At 37.0% G+C, this 7,916-nt stretch overlaps 1 protein-coding gene across 1 annotated transcript in view; it reads right to left on the reverse strand.

The window, feature by feature from the left end:
* LOC133662089 (FH2 domain-containing protein 1-like) overlaps positions 1 to 7,788 on the reverse strand; it is a 38,459-nt gene extending 30,671 nt beyond the window's left edge. Inside the window, exon 1 of the mRNA XM_062065765.1 lies at positions 7,367 to 7,788. The gene's annotated coding sequence lies outside the window, so the exon portion shown is untranslated. The remainder of the gene's footprint in view (positions 1 to 7,366) is intronic.
* Between the last annotated feature and the right edge of the window lie 128 nt (positions 7,789 to 7,916).

A 7,916-nucleotide genomic window follows, 5' to 3' on the forward strand; every position in this document is an offset into this window, starting at 1 on the left:
CAACATGGCACACAAACAACTATGAGAAATGCTGCCAATATTACATACAGATTATGTGTCATGAGACATACAAATATAAATTAAATACACAAGGACATAAGTAAAGGAAATTGAATGAGCTCAAATGTACATACAAACAAGGCATAGTGATGCAATATGTACATACAGCTAGCTTAAATAGCATTGATTATCTTGCAGTCATGCACTGACCAAATATGCCTAAATTAGCACTCCATAACAAGTCAATATCAACAAAGCTCACCTTTGTGCATTCACGCACAGCATAAAACATTTGGTGGACAAAACGAGACAAAAAAGGAGTGGCGTAAAACACGTCTTTCTGTGGCAGCTTCGGAAAAAGTTGTACATGTAAACAAACTACGATGAGTTCAAGGATCGCTGAAACGGTGCTTGCCAAATACTCATCAGTGAAGCATGTTTAATATCAACCGTGGGATTTCTAACAATTAGGAAGGTTTGTGTCATTTTTGTTCTCCTACACAGGGGTCACCAACCTTTTTGAAACCGAGAGCTACTTCTTGGGTACTGATTAATGCGAAGGGCTACCAGTTTGATACACACTTAAATAAATTGCCAGAAATAGCCAATTTGCTCAATTTACCTTTAACTCTATGTTATTATTAATAATTAATGATATTTATCTTTGTGGGAACACTGATCATCTTAATGATTTCTCACAATAAATATATATAGAAACAGATAAATATCAATATGCAACACTTTATTTTTATATTTTCTCTAAGTGCACATTTTTCAAATTGAACATTTTCAAATGATCACTTCTAAGACAGTCTTGTGAAATCACAATATCCCATTTTAACTAGCTAGCCACTAACATTTTTTAACAAATCATGAATTACTTTGCACCATGTTTGTACAAATAATAACTCATGTAAAATACAAAAGTCAACTCTCAATTTTTTAAATCATGTCACACTTTGAACTGGACACCAAATCTGTTATCTGTTTCTTTGTCAGTTAGTGGGAAGCCTGGCATTGCATGCTGTTAACTAGTGTGTTGTACTCTGGTGTGTAACTTGACACTGCAACTCTGAGTGAGTCTTGCAGATGTGCATCAGTGAGGCGTGTTCTGTGTTTGTTCTTGATAAAGTTCATGTCAGAAAAGGCTGATTCACAAAGATAAGATTTTTCCTCATTGTTTGCGGAACTTTCTTAATCTTTTGGACATATTTTCACAGCAATCTGGCCTTAAGCTTAATTATGATAAATGTAAAATGTTAAGGATCGGAAATCTAAAGGGAACGTCCATTCGAATGAAATACAAAGTGCCTGTTTTGTGGACAGCTGGACCAGTTAACATACTTGGTGTTGTTGTCCCAGAGAATCTGGAAGATCTAGGCTCAGTAAATTACGATAATCGACTAAGAAAGCTGGACAAAATTATGCAATTATGGAAAGAGAAATCCTTAACCTTGTATGGTAAAATATCTATTGTCAACTCGTTAATTATTCCTCAATTTATTTATTTGTTTTTGTCATTACCAGCTCCATCACAAAACTTTTTTAAGATTTATGAGCGGAGGGTCTTCGATTTTGTCTGTGACGGCAAACCAGAAAATATTAAATGAAAGGTTTTGTACAATGAGTATGAATATGGGGGCCTGAAACTTCTCAACCTTGAAGCTATGTGTCTGTCTTTAAAAGCATCAATTGTTCCAAAGATGTATTTAAACACTGAGTGGTACACAAGTGTCCTGTTGGACAAAAAACATGTACTGTATCAAAAGAAATGGTATCCTTTTTTACAAGTGATCCCCTCCCATTTTTCTTATGTAGAGAGTCTGCTGGGAAACATGGCGGGGTTCATAAAGGAAACAATCCACTCATGGTGGTGTTTTCAATTTTATGTGCCAGAAAAAAGAGACGATATTTTGCAGCAGTTAATATGGATGAACTCTAATACTGTAATAGATGGAAAGCCTTTCTTTTGGAAAAATATGTTTGAAAGAGGAATCATTTTTGTCAATGATATTATCAATGAGAATGGTAAAATTATGAAATATGATGAATTTAGAACTATGTATGGTGATGCTTGCTCAAGCTTTTCATTTAATCAACTAACTGGAGTAATTGGGAAAATATGGAAACAAATAATTAATTATGGAACTACTAAATTATTAGTTTGTAAACCTCTAATAAGAAATTCTAGTTGGCAAAAAGGAACTAAAATAAATAGAAACATATATAATTTTTTATTTAATAAAGAAATCTTTGAAGGCTGTCCCATACAACACATATGGAAAATGGGAGGACTTTTTTGACTGCCCGTTGCCATGGGATGCAATATTCAAACTAATCTATAAAACTACTATCGATGTGCAAAATCGTTATTTTCAAATTAAAATTATTTATAACTTCTTACCCACGGGGAAAATGTTAAAATTATGGAATATGACAGAGTCAGATGATTGCCGATTTTGTTGTCAGGAGTCTTAATCCACCCTGCATTTGTTTTGGTATTGTCATATTGTGTCTTCGTTTTGGGTGGAAGTTGAAAAAATGTGTTTAAGGATTGGTGTGTTTATGAAGCTTGATGTGGTTTCTGTTATTTTAGGAGAGTTTATTGACAATCATGATTTAGTCAATTTAATTATAGTACTCGGTAAAGGTTTATTTTTAAGGCCAAAAACAGATACTCACTTAGTATTACTTTCTTTAAAACATTTTTCAGTATTTTTTAACTTTAGAAAGTTACATGGTTGACAATGATAATGATGCCAAAAAACATAAAAAAAGATGGGAGGTCCTCAAAGGCTTATTTTGAAAGTATAATTATGTTTATAGATTATATGCTATCTGTTGTTGTGTTCCCTAATTTGAGTGACCTGGACATAACCTGGACTGTACATAAATGCTTATTTTGAAAATGTAATTTTGTTTATAAATTATATGCAATCTGTTGTGTTCCCTAATTTTTTCTGTGTACATGAATGAAGGTGTGTGTTGCTGAGTCCGACTTGGACATTATCTGGACTGGACATGGTTTTAAAAACCCTTTAAACAAATCTAATTTCATTGACAACCTGGTCTGGTGAAGATAAGGTCTTTTAAAAAAAAAAAAAAAAAAAATAAGATAAATAAATAAAAAACATTTTCTTGGATAAAAAACAAAGTAAAAAAATATAAAAATAATTACATAAAAAAATAGTAATTAATGAAAATGTTAGTGGACCAGCAGCACATACAATCATGTGTGCTTCAGGGACTGTGTCCCTTGCAGATGTGTTGTCTATGTTGTGGGAAGCAGAATATTGGTAGCAGAAAGAAATAACCCCTTTTGTGTGAGTGGGTGTGGATGAGTGTGCATGGGGGGGACGGGGGGGGGGGGGGACGGGGACGGGGGGGGGGGGGGCGGGGGGGGTGTTTGGGTTGATGCACTGATTGAAAGTGTATCTTGTGTTTTTTCTGTTGATTTAAAAATATATATATATATATATATTTTTTTTTTAACATCAGGCCAGTGGGCCATCTGGTCCTTACAGGCGACCTGGTGCCTGCGAGAACCGCGTTGGTGACCCCTGTCCTACAGGAACCATATTAAAAGAAAAAATATACAAATGTTTTCATTTTTTTCCATTTTCACACATCTCTGAAAGAGGTCCAGGCAGCCACCAGGGCAGGAATCGGCAGCATTTAACTCTGATCGGAACAAATTCACTCGTGGATGATGGGTATCGGAATCGGCAGCATATAATATTCTGATCGGAACAAAGTTGGGGTGGGTGCACTTGAATTTCCTTTGGGATCAATGCAGTATCAATATCTACTAATGTTCACTTTTTTGTTTGCATTTGTTTAGGACAGGGGTGTCAAACTCATTTTAACTCATTTTAAAAATCTACTCCCAAGTGGGCCGGACGGGTAAAATGACGGCACAATAACTTAAAACTAAAGACAACTTCAGATTGTTTTCTTTGTTTAAAAATAAAACAAACACAATTCTGAAAATGTACAAATCATAATGTTGTTGTTTTGCTTTTTTAAACTTACATGTGCCGGTTAATAGTATTCTATCTTTATATTTGTCGTTATTTACACTTTCTGAATAAATTATGTGATAATGTTCATCAGTCAACTCATTGGTGTTCATTTTCAATCCATCAAGATTAAAAAAATTATATCAAAATCAAATTACAGTATGTTATTTATGTAGTTTCAATCATTTTCCTCGACTGATGCACTAACATCATGTGATTTATTTTGTACATATGTAGCATCATCTACAAAGATACAAAGAATTGCTATTGCGACATCCAGTGGACACATTTAGAACAGCTGTTCCTTTCATTAAAAAAATTCAGGTTAATTTTTCGATATAGCAAACTCATCCCGCGGGCCGGATAAAACCTGTTCGTGGGCCTGATCCGGCCCTCGGGCCGTATGTTTGACACCCCTGGTTTAGGTGTTGAAAAGTAAGGGCCCCACTTTTGGTATATAATTAGCTAGTAATCCTGAAGCAACTCCCCCCCCCACTCCTAAAAAGAAAAAAATGTGACAGTGTGTTAAAAGCAACACATCGGAGCGAGCAGCTGTTAATATTATCAACACCAATTCCCAGCATCACACCTGTAAGGCGGCATAGGAAGTGCTGAAAAATGAGAAGTTGGCGGCAGGCTGGGTGCAGGAGACTTCTCTAAACATTTTATTATCATTATTGTTGTCATGATCACCGTTATATAAAGCAGGCAAGCCAGCACATTTGCGGAGGTAGAATGTTTGAACCTGTCGACATGGCAACAGTGGTAAAACCCCAACAACAGTAAAAGCAACAACACCAAACCCAAGAATTTTAGGATGAAATGCGTTGTGACACAGCTGGCCTTTTGAGTCTGGATTCTGGCTTGTCTCTGCGGTTACCATGGCAACAAGGACAGACGTCTCTTTCCAGAACATGGCCTTTTACAGTACCACTATTTTTTTTCATGTGGACACCAGATTTTGTGAATGAAATGAAAAGCACAGGACAACAAGTTAGTGTAAGGGCAGACAATTGTCTAACTCACAGGTGTCAAACTCAAGGCCCAGGGGCCAGATCTGGCCCACCACATGATTTTATGTGGCCCGCAAAAGCCTGGGACTAATTTGTGTCCCTTCTGACAAAATGTATTCAACTTTCTATTTTGACAGAAGAATATATATGTACTACCAGAAATGTAATTCATTTTAAACTTGATCTAATATTACTTCCCAAACCTTTTACTTTTGTTAAAATCGAAATAAGTACAGTACTTAAATATCGGCTAGGTTCATGATTTTAAAGAAAGTTATCCATCAAATTGTGCACTGTAAAACATTTTTTTTGGTAAAGTTGCCAAAATTGTACCTTAACTAAAAACAAAACTGTGGTATCGTTTTTCCATTTACAGAAATACGCCGTTAAGAACAACAACAAATAGTACAGTGCTACGGGTTTTCCATTTATATACTGTAACAAGAAACATTGTACATTTACCGGTAAAATTTTGACAACGGAGCTGTTAGTTTTTTTTACTGTAAAATCTACAGATTTTTTTAGTGTACCTAAAAAACTCAGTGGCCTTATGGTTAGAGTGTCCGCCCTGAGGTTGTGAGTTCAAACCCCGGCCGAGTCATACCAAAGACAATAAAAATGGGACCCATTACTCCCTGCTTGGCACTCTGCATCAAGGGCTGGAGTTGGGTGTTAAATCACCAAAATTATTTCTGGGCGTGGCCGCCGCTGCTGCTCACTGCTCCCCTCACCTCCCAGGGGGTGATCAAGGGTGATGGGTCAAATGCAGAGGATCATTTCACCACTCCTAGTGTGTGTGTGGAAATCATTGGTACTTTAATCTTTTAAATTATAATTATCAAATAGTTGTGTAGTAATATCATGAGGCAATTTCAAATGACATATTATTCACTGTTACAAGCGGCCCTCTGAAGGCAGCCATAACCGCCATGTGGCCCTCAATTAAAACAAGTTTGACACCCCTGGTCTAACTTAACATGACAATCTCAGAAAAGGTCAAAGGTCAAGACTGTGATTGTGTCCCTTAAAATGTTTTTATTTTTTTAATTGCATTTTTCAAACTGGAAAACGTTATCCATCAAATTGTGCACTGTAAAACATTTTTTTATGGTAAAAACAAAACAAAACGGTAGGTCAGTCGCCAAAATGTTACCTTAAATAAAAGCAAAACTGTGGTATGGTTTTTCCATTTACAGTAATACAACAACTCATAGTACAGTGCTACGTTTTTTCCATTTATATACTGTAACAAGAAACAGTACATTTAACGGTACAATTTTGACAACGGCGCTGTTAGTTTTTTTTACTGTAAAATCTACAGATCTTTTAGTGTACCTAAAAAAAATATAAATATCCAAATAGTTGTGTAGCAATACCATGAGGCAATTTAAAATGACATATTATCCACTGTTACAAGTGGCCCTCTGAGGGCAGCCATAACTGCCATGTGGCCCTCAATGGGACGGTATAGCTCAGTTGGTAGAGTGGCCGTGCCAGCAACTTGAGGGTTCCAGGTTTGATCCCCGCTTCCGCCATCCTTGTGTCCTTGGGCAAGACACTTCACCCACACTGGTTTAAATGTAACTTAGATAATGGGTTTCTCTATGTAAAGCGCTTTGAGTCACAAGAGAAAAGCACTATATAAATATAATTGACTTCACTTCACTCAATTAAAACGAGTTTGACACCCCTGGTCTAACTTAACATGACAATCTCAGAAAAGGTGAAGACTGTGAGCCTGTCCCTAAATTGTTTACACTTTTTTTTTTTAATAGCATTTTTCAAACTGGAAAACGTTGTGCATTAAAACAAACATTTGCAGCACTAAATAGATTAAAATTATGTCAGTTTTTAAAAAAAAGACATATTTGCAATGCAATGACATTGAATTGGTAACAAAATGATTATGACTGATGATATTTTGCACTTAAAAAATATTAGTATAACCAAAGAAAAACAACAAAGGTGACAACAGCAGGAATAAGAGGACAAGAACACACCTCTCGACTTATATGCAGCTTTACTCATTATTTGCAAACATCAATGATATATACAAGCAAATTGTCGGATAACGTAGCCGATGTTTAGAGGGGTTATAGCCCGTGTGGTGTACGCTTACGTGAACGTTATTGAAGGCACATTAATGAGCGAGTTTAAGGAAAACGTCAACATGTGAACGCAGCCTGGTGTCAGCGTTCAGCAGCCTGCTAAGTCCGCCAAGGCAACTCAATGCGGCTCCGCTGAGACGCGCTAAGAAAAAGGAGGAAGCCGCCGCTAAAGAACTCACACGGACGCACACCCACAGAAACATGCGGTGAAATGAACGCAACTCACCACTGCGACTCGATCCACGGGCGTGACACGCTTCACGCAGAACTCCAGTAGAAAAAGGGACCAATTCCTCTGCAAAAACGTGGAGGACTCAGTAGCTTTTTAGTGCATCTTTGCAGCTCGCAGGCCAGCAGCACGGCTGGCACTACTGCGCATGCGTGATCGCTCAGGTAGAGAAAACACACACACTTACTGTACAACATATGTAAAACTGGTTTACCACATTAACTCTTGAAAAATGTGTGTGTGTGGGGAAAAGATAAGACTGGGGCGAGCCCCACCCATAGCCTGCAACTACCCACTCAAACACACTTTCTGTACATTTACATGACATGTTAATCTTGCCAAGATTTATACAAGCTTTCAACAATTGTGTGCAGAATGTATCTTTAATTGGCTGGTCTCCAGCCTGGTCCACTGGGACAGGCACCAACAAGACAAATAAGTTGTGTATGTGAGTGTGTCTGTTGTGTTGTGTTGCCTGGCAAGTAATCGCTTTTGTTTGGAAAGTGCCACAAGCACATTAAAATTTGGTGTTCACGCCTTCACATGT

The sequence above is a fragment of the Entelurus aequoreus genome, linkage group LG12 (genome assembly GCF_033978785.1).
Source record: "Entelurus aequoreus isolate RoL-2023_Sb linkage group LG12, RoL_Eaeq_v1.1, whole genome shotgun sequence".
Taxonomy (NCBI): Eukaryota; Metazoa; Chordata; class Actinopteri; order Syngnathiformes; family Syngnathidae; genus Entelurus; species Entelurus aequoreus.